At 36.1% G+C, this 22,325-nt stretch overlaps 2 protein-coding genes across 3 annotated transcripts in view; one reads left to right on the top strand and one right to left on the bottom strand.

The window, feature by feature from the left end:
• The window catches only part of NT5DC1 (5'-nucleotidase domain containing 1), a 115,090-nt gene that overhangs the window by 55,182 nt on the left and 37,583 nt on the right, over positions 1–22,325 (bottom strand). The gene's annotated exons all lie outside the window — the stretch shown is intronic.
• Positions 10,149–22,325, top strand: part of COL10A1 (collagen type X alpha 1 chain) — a 34,894-nt gene continuing 22,717 nt past the window's right edge. The window contains exon 1 of the mRNA XM_045843772.1: positions 10,149–10,368. The gene's annotated coding sequence lies outside the window, so the exon portion shown is untranslated. The remainder of the gene's footprint in view (positions 10,369–22,325) is intronic.

The following is a 22,325-nucleotide window of genomic DNA, read 5'->3' as shown; positions in this document are numbered from 1 at the left end:
TTTCCTTGGGAAGGACCAACGAGTTTCGTGCCTAAGATCAGATACCAATGCGATACAGAGGTCTTTTATTGCTAGGGGAGGGGTGGGAATCACGTGCCCAAGGCCCATGGCAAGCAAAAGGCAGGGAGGAGAGGCAGGAATGCTAAAAAAAATCTCTAAGATTCCAGTGTACATGGACTTACCAAAACTGAGGCTGAGCAAGAACAACAGAGAACCACACCCTGCCTCCATTGCCAAACACAAGCCTAGCTCAGCACGTGAAGCAACAGCAGTCTCCTCCTGGGAAAATAGCAGGAGTGTGGACATACACCCTGGGGTGCAGACGTGCAGGGACAGGTGAAGGCTGAGGTGGAGCGGTAATACTGACGAAATCTCTCCAGCACAGCAGCCTGTGTACTGGATGATGGCAGCCCAGTGCTAGAGAAAGTCTGTGGTCCACGAAACAGAGCAAAACCCCAATCTAGCTCAGCTGCTGAACCGACCGATTCAACCCCACATACTTCCCAACAGAAGAGCCAATCCCACTCTGAAGTGTAAGTACTGGCTTAGTGTCTAACGTTCAACAGCATGTAGCATTCAATCAAAAATGACAAGACTCATATATGAAATAAATATACTGCAGGCAACCCACTACTAAGAGACAAAGCAATCCAGAGAACCAGCCTAAACGATGATCCAGATGCTGGAGTGATCGGATAGGGACTTAAACATAACTGGGATCAAAGTGTTAAAAGGTGAACAACATGAGCAAGTAGATGGGAAGTTTCAGCAGAGATGGAAACTATGGAAATGCTAGAAATTTAAAAGAATATTAGAGATAGAATTTCTTTGATGGGCTTATCAGCTTCTGACTCACCTAAAAAATATCAATGAACTTGAAGAAAGGTCAATACAATTTACCCAAACTGAAACACAGAGGAAAAAATACTGCGAGGGGAGAGGAAACAGAGCCCCCAAAAGCTGCAGGAAACTATCAAATGGTGTAAAATACACGTCACTGGAGTCCTAAAAAATGGACAGACCATGAGGCAGGAGAAATATTTGAAGACATATGACCCAGAATTTTCCAAAAAGCAATGAAAGATAAGAAATACCAATCCATGAAACTAAGAGATAAATAACCAATATGTAATACACATTCAAACTGTTAAAAAGGAAATAGAAAGAGAAAATCATGAAGGCAGCTGGAGAAAATATATGTAAATGATATAACTGCTTTTCTAAAATTAACCTACAGTGTCAGAATAGTGGCGCATTAGTTTCCTGGGGGTGGGAAAGTTCATATCTGAAGGACTGACCCCAAAGGAAAAAAGAAACTTTCTGGAAGTGTTCTATACCTTGATTGGGTTTGCAGGTTATACAAGTTTATACATATATCAGAACTCATCAAACTGTACACAAAATATGCACCTTTTACTGTGGGTAAATTATACCTTAATAAAGTGAAAATTCTAAAAACTATACACTAAACTAATTCATTAATGTTTCAAACAATGAACAGATAAACCTGCCCATGGAAATATTCTGGATCCCTTATAAATGACTATGGTAGTCATTCAACAATATAGCCATTAGGAGATCAAAACAGTTTATTATAAAACCCAACTGTTTTGGATGTATTTTTAAAATTACAAGACACTTATACTATTCTAATGTGGCGTATGTAGAGGATACAGGCAACAATAGTAATAATCCAGTTAGACTGAATTAACCATATGTTACTAGCAGGTTGCAAAGCAGGTGACAGAACTGGTGACCGAATCCTTTAAAACTGAGTATAACAAAAGCAAAATACAAATCAAAAGAGTTATGAGAGCTAGAAGCAGTTCAAATTTTATCTGGATAAAACTTCAAATGGCTTTCATTAAAAACAAGAAGAAAAACAAACAAAAAAAACCTTACTGAAAATCATAAAGGGAAGAAGCCAGAATTCTCTAGTCTGTCTATTTCCCATACCAGTTGTTATTTTTTATCATGAAAGCAAGCAAGAATAGGGAATAGTTTATTCACTTGACATTTACACTCTAAATTTTATAATCAGCGGTGGAAAATATATTCAATCTAGTCATGGGCATACTTTGAATTGAATATTTCATTGAACATGCACATCACATTTTGTCTCAGGAGAGATGGATAAAATTAACACTGGAGGAGAGTCCTAGCATTGGTCAGAGCTTCTGCCTGTAATGTTTCTTATAGAAAAATTCCAAAAAGTGCATTCTCGCCTGTTCTAAGCAGAGGGGTTTAACTTGACTGGGGGAGTTTTGACCTGCTTCCAAGGAACAGACATGCAGTGAAAAACAAAACAAAACAATGGAAACTTTATAGGAGAGAAACCTGGGCAATGCTAGGTTGTTTAGGCAACCGAGGTTAACATCACCAGTCACCAGTGACATTGCACTGACAGCATATGACCCTGATATGATGTGATGAGAATACTTTTTCGCCTCTATGAGAGTCTCTCTCCAAACCCACAACCCCAGTCTAGTCATGGGAAAAACATCAGAGAAACCCAGATGGAGGGACATTTTGCCAAATCCTTGGCCAGTACTCCTCAAGACTGTCAAGGTCATGGGAAATAGGAAAGACTGAGAAACGCCACAAACCAGAAGACACTAACAATAAGGCGTGATGACTAAAGGCAATATGGTATCCTGGATGGAATCCTGGAACAGAAAAAGGGTATTAGTTGAAAAACTGGTGGAATGAAGATCAAGTCTGGAGTTTAATTCATGGTAACGTACCAATGTCGGTTTCTCAGCTTTGACAAATGTAACATGGCAATGGAAGATGTTCATATTAGAGAAAATGGGATGAGGGGTATACAGGATCTCTCCATATTATCTTTGTCACTTATTTGTAAACCTAGGTATTATCCTCCCCTCCAATTTATAAACCAACAAAAAAAAACTAAAAAACAAAAGTAATAGGTCTAGCAAAAGAGATGACCACGTGGGTCCTGCCATCTGTGTCTGGGTGTGAGGAGCACACTTGCCCTCACACGTCCTTCCTGGCATGCTTGGATGGGGCCCTCCGTGGAGTTTCAGGTTGTAAAAGGCAAATGTACCAATATCTTCCTATTTTTAGTCATGTTTTTAAAATTTCAATTGTGCAGACCTTTAAAACAAAATTTTGACAGGCTTGACGTGTGTCTAGTGGTTGGTAATGAGAGCCTTTCATACAGATACCCAGTCAGTTTTTTCATGCAGATGGACACTGCTAGGTGCTGTGGTTTTGACACTTACATAGTGTTTTTAGTTATTTCTAATGTATTGTGTTTAATTTATTCACATGATGAACCAACAACAAAAAAAGACATAAGTCATAAGGACCATAAATTTTGAACATTAGCAAATTACTGAAGTATGTAATATGACCAATTCTCTAGGTCTACCCCAAAATAATTACATTTGTGAACTGTATGGTATTCACCTGATCAAATGTCTTATATAACAAATCAAGACATCTCTAGTATTTCAGAAAAAAATGTTAAAAGAAATAATATAAAGATGATTTTATTCTAAGTGGTTATCCACACCTGTAATGAGAGATTGTAGAAACATTCTTACAAGAAGAACCCTGATACATTCTTCCCTATCTCATCATTTAGAATCCAAACAAGAACAAAAGCAGATTTTTCTAAAGGTCGAAATGCAAGAATTCTAAACATGTAGACATGAAAACAGTTTTGATCATTTTTGATGGCTTAACACATAAATAAACACAAATTTCTCAACAAATAATTTTTCTCATATAAACAGATATATTACCTATTATGTAGAGAAAACTTAAAAAATCTTATAAAGTATATTTTAATGATTACATTAAAGATTATAATATAACTTGAATAATATATTGATCTAATAGAATTTTTAACTTAAAATACATCATATGTCATATAAAACGTCAAAATGACTGGCAAAATTTCTATGAGGAGATCATGGAATCTTATGACTTTGGAAAGGGTTCACAGATTCACAAAAGGTTAAGAAATGTTCAATTAGTTTACAATCGCCTTGATTTACAGATGGAAAAAAACTGAAGCCCAACATTTGTTTTCATTCATACAGGGTTTGGATAAAAGTGACAGTTTTCAGGCAAGAACCTAGCTCTCTTCTCCACAATCTTTCCACAACAAAACTTCTTTCAGATATTGCAGCCTTTGTCTGGCTGGCTACCCATCAACAAAATCCTCAGTACTAAGCAAAGGATGTATGAAAACCCTCTTACTTGGATTTCTCTGTGAGTAAAAATGGGATTTAAAGGCAACTCTTTAAGCACATCTTGACTATCAAAACACATGACTTAGAGATTACACATTCACATATACTGTTGTCTCAACACAGCCTCACTGTTCTTACCATGGGAGTAAAGTTCTAGAATAATCTTTAAAATCAGAAGCAGAAACCAGCAGAAATCAGCAGAGAAAAGCAGAAGGTACAGAGGATCTCCACGGGAAAACTCAGCCTGAGTTTGAAAATGAAATGTGGAATAAACTATCTTCCTGCTTTCCTTCCTCTCACTGCCTTATTGCCGATCCCCCCTCGCCCGACAGGCTAGTTCTCAAGTTATATGAGATTATAATTTAAACAAGTACTTTGTAAGTATAGGCCTAAAACCTGGTTATTATTATGATAATAATCTTCTTTACTGCCACTAACACTTGCAAAGCATAATAACTTGTTTTAGAAAGTTATTCCAAATTTCTGATAACCAGACTGTAAATGACCTTTTGGAACAGTGTCTACTTGTAATTCCTGGTCTCAAACCTCTTTAACAAAATACTGTTCTAAGCCAGAGCAAAAAACCCACACATTTATTTGATTTTATGACTTGTACTCTTGTAAAATAATACTTTTGGCAAATAATTAACAAAAAAGATCAAGTAATTGAAACATTAAAATAACCTAATTGGTGACAATTAGGTTAATGGTTTATTCACACATTTATTAGGCAATTGTTCAACAATTGCTTATGGGACACCTACTATGGGTCAATTATTGTAACGAAGATCAAAGAAAAAGATGCATGTTCACTACTTTTAAGGATGATATAGGCCAGTAAAGAGACAGACCTGAGAACCAAGTTTAAAGAGGAGTGGTACAGTAATAACAGGTTAAAAGGAGGCCATGGAGGATGAAGGTAGGGTTAATCACAGAATTACAAGGGACAGAATGGATGTCAGGAAAATCCTCATAGAGGGGTGACCCCTGAGCTGGAGTCTGAAAGGTAAGTTGGCCTTGGTAGATGAGCATGGGATATTTGGGGGGTAGGGATGAGAAGTGTAACATTTTCCAAGCTGATCAACTGGGGCACAATCTTGTATGAAGTTCACTGGAAAAGAGCAAGCGAGCTGTCTGGTAAGGCTGGTTTTGGGAAAGTGAGGTTCAGCAAAAGCCAGGGCTTGGCTATTGCTAAGAAATATGACTCTATCCACAAATAGTTCCTAACTGCTTCTGAACAAAGATCCTTTTCAGATATTAAAGGCAATTTAAAAACTCAAAGGCTAAAATTTATTGCTCACTTTACAAATCAGGTACTTTGCATGCATTTCTCATTTAACATTATATTCTCAACAACCCTGCAAATAGCAATGATTTAATTGTTTCTGAACATAAACCCTTTTCAGATTTTAAGGATAACGATAACAACAAAATAACTACAGTGTATTATTTACTATGAACCAGGCACTATACGTACATTTCTTATTTGATTTTATATTCACAACCATTGTAGGAACAAAAATTATTTCTATCAGATTATGGCAGCTAGGTGATTAGCTTCCAAGCACTGCAATTAAGTGGCAGGATAGACTTCAAACTCAGTTTAACTTAAACCCATCCTCTAGGAATCCTCCCTTTGAATTAAGAAAAACAGTGCATTCATATACATGATTATTTTCTTCTTCTCATTCAGGTCACACACTTCATTCATGGGTGGAGGGATGCGATAATCTCTTTTGATTCCACATCCTCCTCTAGCTTCACTCCCTTTCTCCACTTCAAGTAAAACCAACTCGAGTTGTCTACACTAGTCATATCTCCTTTCTTACTTCCCACTCTCCTTCCTAACTAGTCTTCCCATTGAGACTAGCAACCTGCTGTGGACAATGTCGGCTACAGCCTCCATATTGCTATTCCAAAGGCCAAGTCACTGTCCTCATATGACCTGACATCTCATTGGAGATTACTTTTCTTTCTTAGCCCCAGGACACCACTCACCCCTATTTTTTATTGTTTTCTGTTTTTTCCTCATCTTATCTGACCTTCTCAATGCCTCTGCCAGAAGGAACTCTAAATGTTGGACTGTCCCTTTCTCAACCTGGGAGTTTCTTCCCTTCATTGGAGTTTAATACCATGTAGGTACTGATAATCAAGAGGTTTTGAAAGAAAGATTTTATTTATTTACTTTTAGAGGGAGGGAAAGGGAGAGAGAAAGAGAGGGAAGGAAACTGATGTGAGAAACATTGATTGGTTGCCTCTTGTATGCAGCCCAACAGGGGACTGACCCCTCAACCTAGATATGTGCCCTGACCAGGAATTGAGCCTGACTGGGAATCTAAATCACTTTGGGAGACAACGTCCAACCCTCTTAGCCCCATAGGTCAGAGCAAGAAATTTTTATATAAAACTCCAACTACCTATACAACTGTCTACTCAACATCCCCTTGAGGACAGCAAATGGCTATCTCACACTTCACCTAATAGAACACTTCATTCCTCTTGTATCCAAATTTTTAAAAAATTTTTCAAAGAAAAAACACAGAGCAGGTACTATAGGCTTCGTCAAAGCTAAAGAGGTCATGCATTACTATATAAATTTGAACAATACACAGTAGGAATAGCTAAAAACTCCAAACCTCAGGTTTAGATATGTATTTCCTTACCACATATTCTTTCATATAGGATGATGTAGGATGCCTATGATATGAGATTTTGGTAATTACTTTGCTTATTGGAACTTACAAAAGTGGAACTTTAATATGCAATGGACACATAATCTTAAACCCGAAATTGTAACATATTTTTATTTTTCAAGTGTTGAGGAAATTAACCTCTTGCTGATGGTGGAGAACTATGCAATCTGAACTAAGAGTATAACTAGAGAAAATGGACAAAGTTTTGAAAATATATAGAAATATATAAAGGAACTTGGAGAGCCAAAAAAAAAAAAAGGTCAGTGAAGAGTTAGTTAAGGACATGAGATGAGGAAGACAGAAATCCAGACAGGTAAGCCTGAAATCTGGGGCCTCTGTCTGAATTAGGGGCCACGCCGATCCTAAAAGGGGTAAAAGAGGAAGCATCAAGATGCTTGGGGCACAAAAAATAATGTAATAGGTAGGCTAGAGGCTGGAAACCCTCCATGATTTGTGTGGCGACTCAGAGAGAGCTACACTATAGGAGTAAGTGCAAACAGTACAGTTCTCCATGGCCTGACACATACAGCTTCAGATCATCTTTTTCTTTGAAAAATGAATTAAGGATGGTCCAAATTGCTAGTGCCATAGCTGCTTGCCAGAAGCAAAGGTAAGTTTTCTCTGAAGAAAGGTAACATCATGCTAGGCCTCAAAATTTTTCTATAACTGTTAAAAAAGTAGAATAGTTGATATCAATAAAAAAAATGGGTACATAAACAGGTAATATAATATGAAAACAAAATAAAATCAAATACCCCGAGAGGGAAAACAGATGACAGAACCCAATGCACAGGGGACCCTATGGCACAATGCAACTATCGTTTTTATCTGTGCATTATAAATGCAAAGAGCTACAAGTTAAAAATTAAGATTTTCTTCCCCCAGGGAACTACAGAACATAAAAGGAACTAAATGGAATTCTATATCTAAAAAATACAATAATTCAACTTAGGAGTTTAAAAAGATAGAGTTAAAAACAGATTAGACACAGCAAAAGAGAGAATTAGACAAGAGAAGTCAGATCAGAAGAAAACTAACAACAAAAGAGAAAATATTGAAAAAAGGGTAAGAGTTATAAAGAATCAGTAAATATGTCTTCTAAAATATGTGTAAATGAAATTCTACAAAGAGAAGAAAAATGACAGAAACAATATTTTCAGAGATAATGGCTCAGAATTTTTCAAAAATCAAACACATGGTGTTAAGCCATTTGGGAAGCATGCACATTCCAAAGGGGATAAAAAAACAAAAAGAAAACTATACAAAGAAACATTATAATAAAAAGCTAAAAATCAAAGACAGAGAAATTTTTCACTGTAGTCCGAACAAAACAGATTACATTTTAAAGAACAATTAGACTGATAAGTGACTCCTTAACATAAAATAGAAAGTAGAAGATAGTATAAGAAATAACCATTAACCTAGACTTTTATTCCTATAGAAAATATCCTTCAAGAATGAAGAAAGGTAAAATAAAAACATTTTTAGAAAACAAACACCAGATACACAGAGTAATTTTTTTACATTTCAGTTGAGCTAAATGGTCACATATATGCATTACGACTTGGAGACTATGCAAGATAATTTCTCAATAGTGGTCACAGGTTTTGTCTTTTCTAAGAAAGCTCCACTTTTCAAGACACCGAGGACAAGTACTGTTTAAAAACAATTCAAATCAATTTAGAAACTGATGGGAGGCAGAGGGGTTAAGAAGAAGGAAATAGTAACACACAGCAACTTATAAATTGCTTGAATTTCATCAAGTAAAATCTGCACAACTATTCAAGGTCAATGCTACTTATTTTTATTATCTTAAAAATTATTCCATGTGAGCTAATTTTATAAATGCTTTTAGAGTACATTGCTTTTACATCCGATTCATTTTGCTATACATACACAAATCATCAGTGATAAAAGCCTAAAAAAGATGACTCTGAAGTAGCTGAATGCTCTGAGTAGTCTGAGTGTAATTTAACTTTCTTGAGGGCAAGGAAAATTTCTTAACCACCCTGTAACTCCTGTAGTACGCCCAGCACGCAACTCTGCACACAGTGGGTGCTCCCAAATAATTTACTTAATGAATAAAATTATGAAAGACACAAGACACAAGATCCTTCATCAGCTCACTTCCAAATGAGAATAATTTCTTCTCATTTCAAGTTTGTTAAATAAAATTATTCTCATTTCAAGGTTAGAACTAGTATATTTAAGAATTTTGGTCTTCTCAACTTTAAATAAAAACCACTCTAATGAAATTGCCTTCAGGAAAATCATTTTCATGTTTTACATGTATTTGAGTAACTACTAGATATAAGATAAAAAGGAATCCCCTTTGGAAATTTAGAAATTTCTCATGGATTTAGATTATAACTGAATTACTTTCCAAATATGTTACTGGCCTGGTTTTAAGAGTGCTTTCTATGTATCAGCATGTAGAAAAGGCTACCAGTGTTATATGCACTCCAGAGAGCATGAAGAAAATACAGGACATAGCTATGGCACATAGATGCATTTAGCAAGTTGGTAAATTAATTATTTACATGATATTAAAAGTCAGAAATGTAGTTATGATGGTGAAAAAATGCCCCCAAATTAGCATATTCTATAATTCATAGTCTATTTTGGCTTTGAGGAAATAAACAACAAAAGAATGGGTAGAAAAAATCAATAATCATGTATGTATAAATTGTTTAATCTGGGTAATTAGGAAAAAGCATGTGAATAAAAGAAATAATAGGATTGATGAATTAATACAAAGTCTCTTTTTTCTCTTTAAAGAAAAAGGTTGTTTCTCTGGTTTTCAATAAGAACAAACACACAGCTGAGTCAATTTTAAAAATGAAAAGAATAAAAATCAATAAAAGTATTAAAAGTCACATATAATTGTCTACTTTAAAAAATATCATTGATCTTTAAAAATTTAAAAATATCACTAGTCTTCTGCGTAACTCCTTAACATTGCCAGTTAACAGGTAGATATGAAGTAATTTTCCTCCTAAAATGCACACATCACTTAGATTTATTAGTTGAAACTACTGAAAGATTTGTTTCTTGAGCCATCTTAATGCAAGCGTTCTTGCCAAGGTGTCATTCCATTCTTGCATTAACAAATGGGATCAAATAAATGGAATTCCCCACCCCTCATTCATGTCTCAAAAAGTCACCGACTGCTGGAAAACAACAGAAATTTATTTTCTTCTGGAAATGAATCAGAAGGCAGATCATCATTTGGTAGCCAGCATATGATTCAGCAGAGCTTTGTAGGAAAAAAAGTATAAAGTTGAAAAACGACCCCAAAAGGGCTCTGGAAGTAGTGGACTTTTTCCCCTTCCTGGAATCACTACCGGCAGCATCTATGAACTTCTGACTGTATAACTGAAGAACCCACCACGATGACAAAGTAGTGACTTCTAAAGAGCAGCCAACAAGCACTTAGGGACCAGCAAGTACAGGTAGGAGAAATGCAAATGTGTGACAAGGGTTTATATAGCCAATGATGTGATTAAATGAAAAACAGGGCATGAATACTGATTGTGACTATTTAAAGAATTTCTCAGAAGAGGTAAAATATATTTACAAAAAGTGATACTTTTTCTGTGTCTCATGAGATTGTGTTTTGTAGTTTTTTTGTCTTCACTAAGCAATGGTTACATAAAAAGCAAATGATTTCTAAACTCAATATTTTTTCTGGATTTGAAAAGATGTTCCAGTAGGTGATTTAAACAGGAGGAGGAAAGCATCCACGTAGATGCACAAAATTTAGAAACCAACGTCTGAAATTTCATGCATCTACAAATTATCATCTTTAAAGATCATTTAAAGACTCCCAGATCTGCACTCACTTTTATAATACTGAATGTCTCCCATCAATGGGAGATGATCGCTCCTGGCAATTACAGAGTTATTATGTAATAAAAACTGTAGTAGAGCAATTTGTACTTATTCCAGCTATTAAACTAGAAAGTTCTTGGAAGTTTAGAGGAATTGCCTTCTTTTGAGCTCAAGCTGCCAATATGTGATGCTTTTACTTTCTAAAAAGGGAACATTTCAAATAGAAGATGGGAAGAAAAGACCGGAAAGTACCAAAATATTGAGTTGAAATCTATGGTTTTCATTTCTCTGAATGCTCTTGTAACTCATGGAAGACCTTTTGTTTTCATACTTTAAGAAAGCTGTACATCTGTCAGTGGTCAAAAAGATGGACTAATAAGAGCTCCAGGGCATTCAGAAGGAGCCTCAATAGATGGCTCAGGTCAGCCACCGGTCTTTTTTAGCATTTATGATTTCCCTCTCAAAGCCTCTGAACTAAAGTGTGCTTTCATCTTTCCACCATTTCCAATATGTCACCATTCTGTTTGATTTGTTTTGTTAAAAAATGAGCCCAAATTTGGAGAGGATAGGGAGATACCCTGTCTTGTGGATTCATGTGATTTTCTGTTATGGTCTACTAAAAAAGAGTAATGCACAAAAATGCAGTTTTACATGTACTTGATCTCCCTTTGGACTCAAATCTCTTCAACAATTCATGTTAATTATTTTTCAAATCTAAAAGAATGGTTTCATTTTAAGACTTCAACACTGGTTTTTGGCAGACAGCTTTTTCAACATAGTTTCAACTCTTTGAACCTGTCCCCATAGTTCATTTCCCACCGTCTGAGCTTCCAAGTTAGCAGTGGGCAAAGGATTGAAACAAGAGTGGAAGCCCATAAACATTATTTGTTTAGGGCTCCACTAAACAGGTTACACTAACAACTGTCTGGTCGCACCCAGTTTGACAGTTTTACAGAAACTTAGAGCACTGCAATAAATTTAAGAGATTGGGGGGAGAGGACCCTCATTCTTATACCAAGGTAATCAAGGAAACAGGAGATTGGGGGAAAGAGGCAAAATATCTGGGACAGAAAATATCTGGGATACATACCAGTTTTGTTTTATTTTCCCCATTCCTACCCCAAACAATCCAGGTAACTGCAGCCCTAGGTGACTCGGCTCCCTCTCCTGTCTTGTTTGTTTAGAGGGGAAGTAGTGCTATGGAGTGAACTTTGGCAAAGAGAAATCCGAACACTAAATAAATTGTGGTGAGGAAAGATGCAGCAACCCTTCTGTCCAGGGAGTAAATGGTTCCTCCATGGACCGGGAGCTAGTGGCATAAACTGGAGACCTGAGGGGAACATAAAGCACTGTGTCCAGAGTGGTGTTGTGATTGCCAAGTGGGGTGAGGGTCGGGAAAGGACTTGAAGCACAGTTGTTGTCATGTAATCTTTATTATCTTGTCTTTGATAAACTTTTCAAATGTGATGTCATTCAAGATACACTGAATTGTAAAAGCAAATGTTATGAAAGTATCATAAAAATATCTTCAGTGTCACCCACCTGGCTTCTCCCACCCCACCCTGCCCACCTTCTACTTTATCTTTTAAGACAAGTCCAAATTACCACTGCCTACAGGAAGGCTTCCTTATGTCCTCCTCATCCATTGCCATTAGAAAATATTAACCTCCCCTCCCTTACTTTGCCCATGTTTTCTTTATGACACATTCCTTTCTACTTTGTGGTATACATAGCATGGTAGTCCTTGAAAAGATTACATTAAGCTAATTTTAATACTTGGGGACTGAAGGGACTTATCTAAGAAAAAGAAGATAAAAAACATGTATAGTAAAATGATAGCAAACTCACAATTATTAACAACCACACCTAAAACAAAAAGAAAAACAAACAAAGTAAACAAGTAGAACAGGAACAGAACCACAGAAATGGAGATCACATGGAGGATTAGCAACAGGGGAGTGGGAGGAGGAGAGAGGGGGAAAAGGTACAGAGAATAAGTAGCATAGACGGTAGGTAGAAAATAGACAGGGGGAGGGCAAGAATAGTATGGGAAATGTAGAAGCTAAAGAACTTATAACTATGACACATGGACATGAACTAAAGGGAGGAGTGCGGGTGGGAGAGGGTATACAGGGTAGAGGGGAGTGAAGGGGGAAAATGGGACAACTGTAATACCATAATCAATAAACTATATTAAAAATATTTTGGGATTGAAAAGCAGAGAGTGTATACTACTTCTTTTCAAACCTTAAACATCAAAACTCAATTTTGCCAGAAAATTGGAAAGACAGGGACCAAGGCGAACACTACAGAAAGTAAATGTTAAACAAAAAATGAGATACAAACGGAAAATACCATTCCTTATTTTACTCATTCCTCCTCAATATGAAGGATGATCAGGAACAAGTGGCCACTAATATTATTTTAAAAAATTAAACAAATATTATTGACCCTAACATAATTTCAAGGGTTTTATGAGATGGCAGAATAAGAGTATTTTGGCCACTGTCATGACATTTCATTACAGGAGACAGTTTGTTACTGAGCTTGTGCTTATTCCCAGCCCTCAATGCCTTTAGGTAGCTGCTTTTATTAGTTTCTTGTATATTCTTCCAGTTTTTAAATAAATACTTATCTGCCCCTGTTCCTGTTTACACAACAGTTAGCATAACATGCATACACAGTTCTGTATCCTGCTTTTACAAAAACGTACCTATCTTGGAAATCTCTCCACGTCACTATGTACAGAGCTTCCTTCCCCTCCTCTCCCTTCCCTTCTCTACCCCCCACACCCCCAAGCCTTTTTTTTAAAGAGAAGCATATTAGTTCCTTGTGTGGAGGCACTGCAGCTTATTTGTAGCCTTTTAGATGAATAAACATGTTACTTCCAATCTTTTCCTTTCATAATTAGTGTTGTAATAGACACCCTTATCCATGTATTCTTTCATTGGTGGGTAGAATACTGATAGGTAAATAGATTTATAATTTTTGATTGATTCAAAGTCATTTTAAATTGTTCACCAGCCTTATAAAGGACATGTTCAAATTTCTTAAACTGAATTTAATGTATTATATTATTTAATTTCAAAATATGGTCCTGAGCAAATTTTGAATTATCATGGTCCCTTAGGTGACCTGGCATGGGTCACTGACTTTCAGAAAAGGAGCTTGTGCTGATGAGTGACAAGAACCCCAAAATAAAAACAAATACCATAAGGTGCTAACTAAATGGACTGTCATAATAAGCAAGATTGTTATCTTTCTCAGATTATTCCAGTCCCTTGGAGCAGTTTGAATAAGTTAGTAAAGAATAGCCATGTTAAATATTTGTACCCTTAAATAATTCAGATGGAGAAATATTTCAGTGCAATATCTATTCAGTCGGACACATATAAAGCCTATAAACTCTCTGTCAAAATGAAGTTCTATTCTAACAGCCTCATTTCAACTTGGCACAAGGAGTAAAAACAGGTAAAAAACAATGCAGTTGTAATTTTTTAAAAAACTCCTCAATGAGGTTTTCTATTTTTACCTCATAAGGAAATACTGTGTTTTCTCAAAACAATTTATTTTTCCTTGTTAATTATTAATTAATAAGATATTACCACCAAATGAAGAAATATGATGTCTCTTGTAATAAGTATCTCTAATTATTAATCCTGAGGCACACAGAGTCAAACATTACTTTATTTTCATTTGATGAGTGAAATACAACAGAACAAATAAGAAATCAGTATTTAATTCCATCATTAAAAACAGACAAGTATTTCTCAGGGAGGACTTCTCTGTTTCACAAATAAATTAACCTGTAAGTTTACCAAATAAACACCATGAAGAGTGTACTTTAAAATCGTTATATTACCTCACTGTCCTAGCATTAAAAAAAAGTAAATACAATTTTTTTTAAAGCAAATACAAAGTTTTGTGTATTTTTTTAAAATCAACATTTTGCTGGGAGGCTTAAAAGACAGTTGACATAAAAGTTCCAAAACACGGGTAAGAGCACCCGTGTAGGTGCTTACATGTAGTAAGAAAGTACATATTTGGGCAACTCTGTTGTCAGAGTTCAGGAAGGTAAACAACTAATGCCTTGCTTACTTCTGAAGTGATCAAAAAGCATGTCTCCCCTGAGAGGAAACTGGATGACCACGGATGCATTACCACACAGGAAAGGAAAGAGATCGAGGCCTTAGTGGCAATTTCTGACTTAGCCTAAAACGTCACTTCAAATACTTTGCAGTTTTACTACAATATTAAATTTACCAATTATTTTAAAATGTCCTATACAGGGTCCTGCAGAAGTCACTCCACTGAGTGTGGTCGGTAGGGTATGTGACTGTCTTGCAGGAGATGGACAGCAACTTGAACATTTCACCTACAATGTCACATGGTGTGCTTGAGTGTGATGTTATGTTACAGAATTACATGCTTATGATTTTGTACTAACAAACTTGGTATAGATCACCAGCCCATAAAAAGGGGCTTTATTTGTGCTGCATCCTGTATTTTAAATGTTAACATTACCACTAGGAACCCCAAAATAAAATTGGACTGTTACATTAATGCTATTTCAAGGCAGAGAAATACATTACAAAGAAATGTTTATCTGAGACCCACAGTTTAACATCTTTTTGGTCAATCACTTCAACTAGCATATAACCAAAACAAACCTGGAAATATTCACTGTAGACATGCACCGTGCACCCTAGGTTAAAAGATGCACCCTGCATTTTCTGAGCGCAACACATATAACTTTACACGGAAATGGTACCTGGAAGCACTGGCATTTACTGAGACCTATTAGTCACCCTGAAGGTTACTTTGCCAGATTGCATTTCTGTGCATGTTATCCTCCATAAAATCCTACAGACGAGGTAAAGAAACAACCCTGTCAAGGTCAAAACCTTTGCTTACCAAGCTCAACGGCCTGAAAATGACAGGAACTATTTAGGTCATTGCAACTGATTGTAAGTCATGTAAGAAATGAAAATTACTAAAAAAATAAAAAAAAGTTGTGTGTTAGGTTGAATTACATGAAACTGCTGACATTTGACTGTTTTTGATAAATGAAAGTGGCAATTCGTGTAGTTCAACCTGATATATTCCTGAAGCCTGACCAAAAACAGAGGCATTTATGACCAAGAGTTGATTCAAGGAGATTTAAAAATTGGAACAAAATATTCTACAACTTAACATTTAAATAAAGAAATAGTGGCCCTGGCGGGTGTGGCTCAGTGGATTGAGCTCTGGCCTGCAAACCAAAGGGTCCACGGTTTGATTCCCAGTCAGGGCACATGCCTGGGTTATGTGCCCGGTCCCCACTGGGGGGCATGTGAGAGGCAAGCACACACTGATGTGTCTCTCCCTCTCCTTCTCTCTCCCTTCCCCTCTCTAAAAACAAATAAATAAAATATTTTTTTTAATTATCTTTTTGTTTCATTTTGAACTTTAATTGAACAGACTCTACAGAACTGTGTTGAAAGATAAAGTGAATGCATTCATCTGACAATAGATACCACTTGTCTAACAGAGCTAAATTCACCCTCACAGTGTTTGTGAACTTCAGAGCTGATGTGTATGGCTATTCTGTGTGAGATTATAATTTTAAAATATACTGACCTTTTATATGTCTTATGAAAATATACCATCATAAATTAAAGCAAAAATCATACATAGTTATAACTTTTACCAAGTTTTTGAAAAACAATTCTTAATTCCAATTAACATGTCTATTCAAATATTTATTTGTGTGTGCATATATGTACATATGTGTATATATACAGTTACAGATTTAAACATCAGATACATTTTACTAAATGATACATATTAGGCTACTTTGAGTCATTAAGATTTTACTTCTTTTTCAAAAACAATGTAATTCAGCCATCTAGTGGTAAAGTATAAAGCTATCATTTCTCTGTATTTTATTATACTATGAAAATAAGACTAGAAGTATGGAGGGGGATTATAGGTTGTTTAAATTTACTGGTCCTTTACTCTGGTGAGCTCATGGAGCTTAACCAAGAACTCAAAAGCATTTTCTTAGTGGACCTTTCAAAAGTCAAATTTAATTATTAACATGGCCAGGCATTAATTTTTAAGTTACTTTTATTATAAGTCTAATGAACCATATAATCATAAAACATTCTACCAAAAATTCTATAACTTTAACAAGTAAGTAAATTTGGCCCTAAACTTGCCAACTTAAGCCTATAGAAGATAGTCCAGTGGGACTGGTACTAGCTATATATTAAGTCACAGAAAAAAATATACTATGTGCTATCATAAAGCTCTGTACGAGCTGAGGTGGAGGAATGCTTACACCTGATGACAGCTTCCTGGAGATGTTATTTAAGCTAAATTTACTAGTGTAAAATTCACCAGATGGGCAGGGCGGATTAAAACACTGATCAATGTGTTTTAATACAACGGAAAGAGAACGTGGCACATTAAGAGAATACCGACTAATTTGCCATGGTTACAACAAAGTTTACATGTGAAGATGGGGAGAAACGGCTAGAGAAGGGGTGGGAAATGTGAGCAGAATGTTTATAAAAAGCTATGACATTAGCCTTCTTTTCACTTCCTGTGCAGTGTTCTCTTCCATTTCTTCAATGTCCACCTATAGATGGGCTCCTTCCAAATCCATTATCCATACCAGATCTCTCTGAAATGCTATACTCATACGGGTCAAATAAATAGCTGACATCAAACAGATACTTCCAACTCTACATGTTCAAAGATACAACCCTCATCTTGGAAAGACCTGCTCATTCTCTTGTACCCCAAATCTTTTTTTTTTAAGATTTTATTTTATTTATTTTTAGAGAGGGAAGGGAGGGAGATAGAGAGAGAGAGAAACATCAATGTGCGGTTGCTGGGGGCCATGGCCTGCAACCCAGGCATGTACACTAACTGGAAATCGAACCTGGGACACTTTGGTTCGCAGCCTGCACTCAATCCACTGAGCTACACCAGCCAGGGCTCTGTACCCCAAATCTTAATGCAGTCACAAACCTTCAATAGACCAAGTTCAAAACCTGAAAGTCACTCCTTCAGTCCCACTCCCCCAATCAAATGGAATATAAGATTCTGAGGATTCCACCTCCTTACTGTAGTTTCTAAACACCTGGCTTCCCTATTCCCTCTGAGACTCCCGAGTTTACTCCCACATTATCTTTTACATCAGGACGATTGCAACAGTCTCCTGATTCCTAACTCCCTGTATCTAGTAAATTTCCAACAGGGTGTTGGAAATATGGGTCTGGAGAAGAGGCAAGAGATCTTAGGTAGAAACCAGATAAGGGAGAAATTGGCATGTAGATAAATGGGGAATAAAGTTGTGACAATGACTGTGACCATCCAAGTAGCCCCTGCAGTACAAAGAAGAGAACCAAACACAGGCCCTTCAGGAATTCCAACTTTCACGGGACCAGCAAAGAAAGAAATCAAGGAATAAGACAAGAAAGTCAGAATTGATAAGGAGACAAGGGACAGGGGTAGTAAGAAAGCCAAGAGAAAAGTGAGTTTTGAGAAAGTAATTTATAAAGTTAGACATTTAGAAGAATGATAATGTGACTCCTGAAAATAGATCACTGGACCTAGCAACTCCAACTCCTAGTTGGAGTTTCTGGTTGACCTTATTAATGACGGGTGCCAAGAACAGCACTGGAGTTGTAAAAGGAAATAGAAAAATATGGAGCAATTATCCAAGAAGTATGGCTGTGAAAGGAGAGAGAAAAAGAGAAGAGAAGGAATTACAGAGCTATAGGAAGGTTTCCTTTCTCAGTTCATAGCATCCAAAGTCTTGACTATGTTAAGCAGTTTACACGAGGATGTGGCAAGGATAGGATGGAGAATAAATGTCAGACTAAAAGCACCATGTGAGATAGATGGGGATGAACTCAGCACACAGGAGCTGGACTGCCTTGGAGAAAGAGCAAGGCTCCCTGAGCTCTGACAGGGTAATAGTATGCATAGTCAACATCCCAGATGAAATTAGAGGTAGAGGAGAGAGAGAAATTGAAAAAGTTGTTATCTAATGTTTTCCCCTATTTTTGAAACAAGAGGCAAAGGGAACTATTTCATGGTGCAGAGGCCAAGATGAAAGAGAGGGAGGTGAAGTATTAATAAAAAGAAGTTGACTATTCAACCGTCATGTGCTACTTTACAGTGTTAAAACTCCAATCACTAACATATGAAAAAGAATCAAATAGCTCCTTCATTTCCCAATCTCATATTCTCATTTCAAACTCTTGAATCTTCAAAGTAGTTCAACATTTGCATTTCAGAAGTCAACTGTACTGAAAGTATAATGAAAATGAACACAGTGCTTCCTTTTAGAGTAGACTATGAAATACAAACCTCACAAACTCCATCTCCTTCAAAATTTCCATTTCTCTTTCTCCTTTGTAAGGAGTGGTGTACAAGAATCAAGTAGGTCACTGTAACCCTGCATCTTAGTCAAAGAAGTAGCTTAGTAAAATACAAGAGGTGTTTTTAATAAAGTTGGCATCAATTGCTCCCCAAACAACATGTCCTTCTAAAGCCTTAGAAGCCAAAATAAACATACTGGTGCTCCAGAAACAAAAGAATATCTGATGAGACAAAATGATCAGCTTATAAATGTCTCAATAATAAAATAAAAGAGCTGTTAATATTTAAAGGCTCTAGTATTTTGTTTGTGCTTTTTAAAATTTAAAGTTTTATTTAAAGCTAGTATTTAGTATAGAAAAACTAAAATGGACAGATTTTATTCCCATTATAAACAGGAAGTAGAAATAAAAACTAATGGTTTTCAACATATTATCTATAAACCTAACCCTATATTTAACCACCCAACATCACATTTCTCATTGTGCACTGTTATCTTGATGACTTTGTGAACTTAAAAGCGTACCAAGAGACCACATAAAATTATTTAAATTTAATAGTCCCATATTAGTAAACTTAACAAATAGCACAGAAATGCTTAATTATTTCAATGCTTAATTATGAATGAATGAATGAATGAATGAATGAATGAAGTAAAATTTTGCTTTACAAATGCCTTTTAATCACATGGTAATTTGGAGGGTGTAAACCAAAAACAGTGTAAGTTGAAAACTTCCTTTTTCTTCCTGTGTTATTAGGCAAGAGAAATATGCACAGTAAAAATGTCTGTGCATATAGGAATGGGGTTTAAGATGAGTGACATGTTCAATGGCAGGCACGCTGGTCTGATATGAGCATCCTTCACAAGGCAGAGAGAAGGGGACAGAAGAGCGAGGGTCAGTCACTGAAGGCCGTGCGCAGGTGGGTACAGTAACTGGACAGAGGCAAAATAAAGGGCTGAGCAGATGACATCAGGGACAAACTGCAGGTAGGAGCTGCGCATTCTAATCCATAAACAATATCAAAACGATGTGTAAATCCAGAGACATCGAGATTTCAATTGACATTTTCGAGTGCCATAAAATGTCAAATGTAATCTTATTCACTAATATGTCATAAAATCATACAATCTGAAACAGTTAATAAAACTAAAATGCCAATCAAACATGTAATATCCAAATATAACACTGTATACATTACATATAATTTTAAGTGATATTCCCAAACTCATTACATATGATATCGACTATAAACATGTATAAAACTCCAAGACTCTTCAGTTTCCCTACATTCAGATATTATATTAAACAATGAGAATATATGACAGAGAGCAACAATAGCAAGCGACATCAAACAAAAGCAAGCTTACCAAATATTGCTAAATTAATGCCCCAATCTCTAGTAATTAGTAAAATGTTTAAAATATTACTCTTCCCTAACTACCTCACTCCATCTCCACTACATCTTTCTAGTCCAAAACACCACTTTCTTAACTGATCTCCTAATTCTCCAAAGTAATCTTTTAAAAGCACACTTCTAATTACATCACTTCTGTAGGGCCTGGCCTCGCACTGCCCTTGTAGAAGACCAGACCAGGGCCTACAAAACTGTATGACCTAGCCTGGAAGTCTCATCTTTCATGGCCCACAAACTTTCTTTCAGGTCTTCAACAAGAATATGGGGCGATCCTCAAAGGGAACTATCATTGGGAATAAAGGTGAAATACTGTATCATCACATTTGACTGGACCTACCTGAGGAGTTTAGAAAAAGGCCATGAATCAATCCTGACTCTTTGTGTTATTCAAATTTGTCTTCAATTTCCTCATCTTTAAAGGAGATTGGCCAAAAAGATCTCTAAGAATTTTCAAGCTCTCTGATTCTGTAATTCTTTCACAACTTATTTTACATGGAAATTCCAGATTCAACAGTTCTACCCCAATCTCTACACTGATTGGGTGCACAAACATTAAGTTCAATTAGGTATTTATTTCCTTTTTAAATTCAGTGTCTGCACTAGGCAATGGGGCACTTTTGGAAAAAAACTTTCTCCAATTTTAAGTCTACCTACGCTTTTCGACAGCTGCCCTTTGGTTCACCTTTGTTAAAAGCAACAGTGCTATACACTTCCCCATTCAAACACTACTGCGTGGAAAGCTCCATCTCAGACCCAACTTATTTATCCTGCTGGAGTAATATTTGAACAGGTCAGTGTTCCGTTAATACTGGCAAGAAAATAATTTAAAGGATTATCACCCTAAAAATGCAGAGTTAGTCTAGTAAAGAAACACACTGTCTATTCAATTTCCTGTCATACACAGTGGGAAGAAGCTTAAGTTAGTATGTAGAAATGGCTTACTCTGCTCTGAAATTCTACAATTATGAAAACAGTGACTTAAGCTACTAATTATGAAAAAGTTCTTATTTTAACATTTAGAACTCACTGAGTAATTTAAATTGTGTTGAAATTGCTAATAATATCACCTACACCTTCAAATTCTGAACCAAGTGTGCAATTACCCCAAAATGTCCTGCCAGACAAAATATATTTGGAGAACTTTGTTGGTTTACTGTCCACCTGTGTTTATCCATGGCTTATGTACCTGTCTCATAATAAAGAAAGAAAAATTTAAGAAACACAGGAATTAGGCTAAAAAGTCAAATGTCTAGGAAAGTTTCAGCAGCAGCAATGTCAATTTCCATGACTTAAATTTTAGTATGTTCTAGTGATAAACACATCTTAAAAAAATAAACTTAACTTATAAATCAGTGTTATATAGCATCTATTGCCAAAAATATTTTTTGACTGGATTTGTATTTTCCCTGTCATGCTTTCATTTTGATATACATATAGAAATGACTGCCTATAAATGACTGCCACTCAAAGTATGTTAAAAAAAAATAAGCGACTATACTTATGTATATCTTTTTTTAACAGGTTTTATTTATTCATTTTTAGAGAGAGGGGAAGGGAGGGAGAAAGAGAGGGAGAGAAATATCAGTGTGTGGTTGCCTCTCGCACACCCCCTCCTGGGGACCTGGCCTGTAACCCAGGTATGTGTCCTGACTGGGAGTCAAACCAGTGACCCTTTGGTTCACAGGCCAGCACTCACTCCACTGTGACACACCAGCCTGGCCACTTATGTATATCTTAACACTAAATATTATTTTGCACAATTGTTTCTTTTCCATTAAGAAAAACAAAA

The sequence above is a fragment of the Phyllostomus hastatus genome, unplaced genomic scaffold, assembly GCF_019186645.2.
Source record: "Phyllostomus hastatus isolate PE091 unplaced genomic scaffold, TTU_PhHast_1.1 phas_contig_40, whole genome shotgun sequence".
NCBI lineage: Eukaryota > Metazoa > Chordata > Mammalia > Chiroptera > Phyllostomidae > Phyllostomus > Phyllostomus hastatus.
Note: the sequence above shows the minus strand (reverse complement) of the source record. Positions and strands in the feature narration are given on the sequence as shown.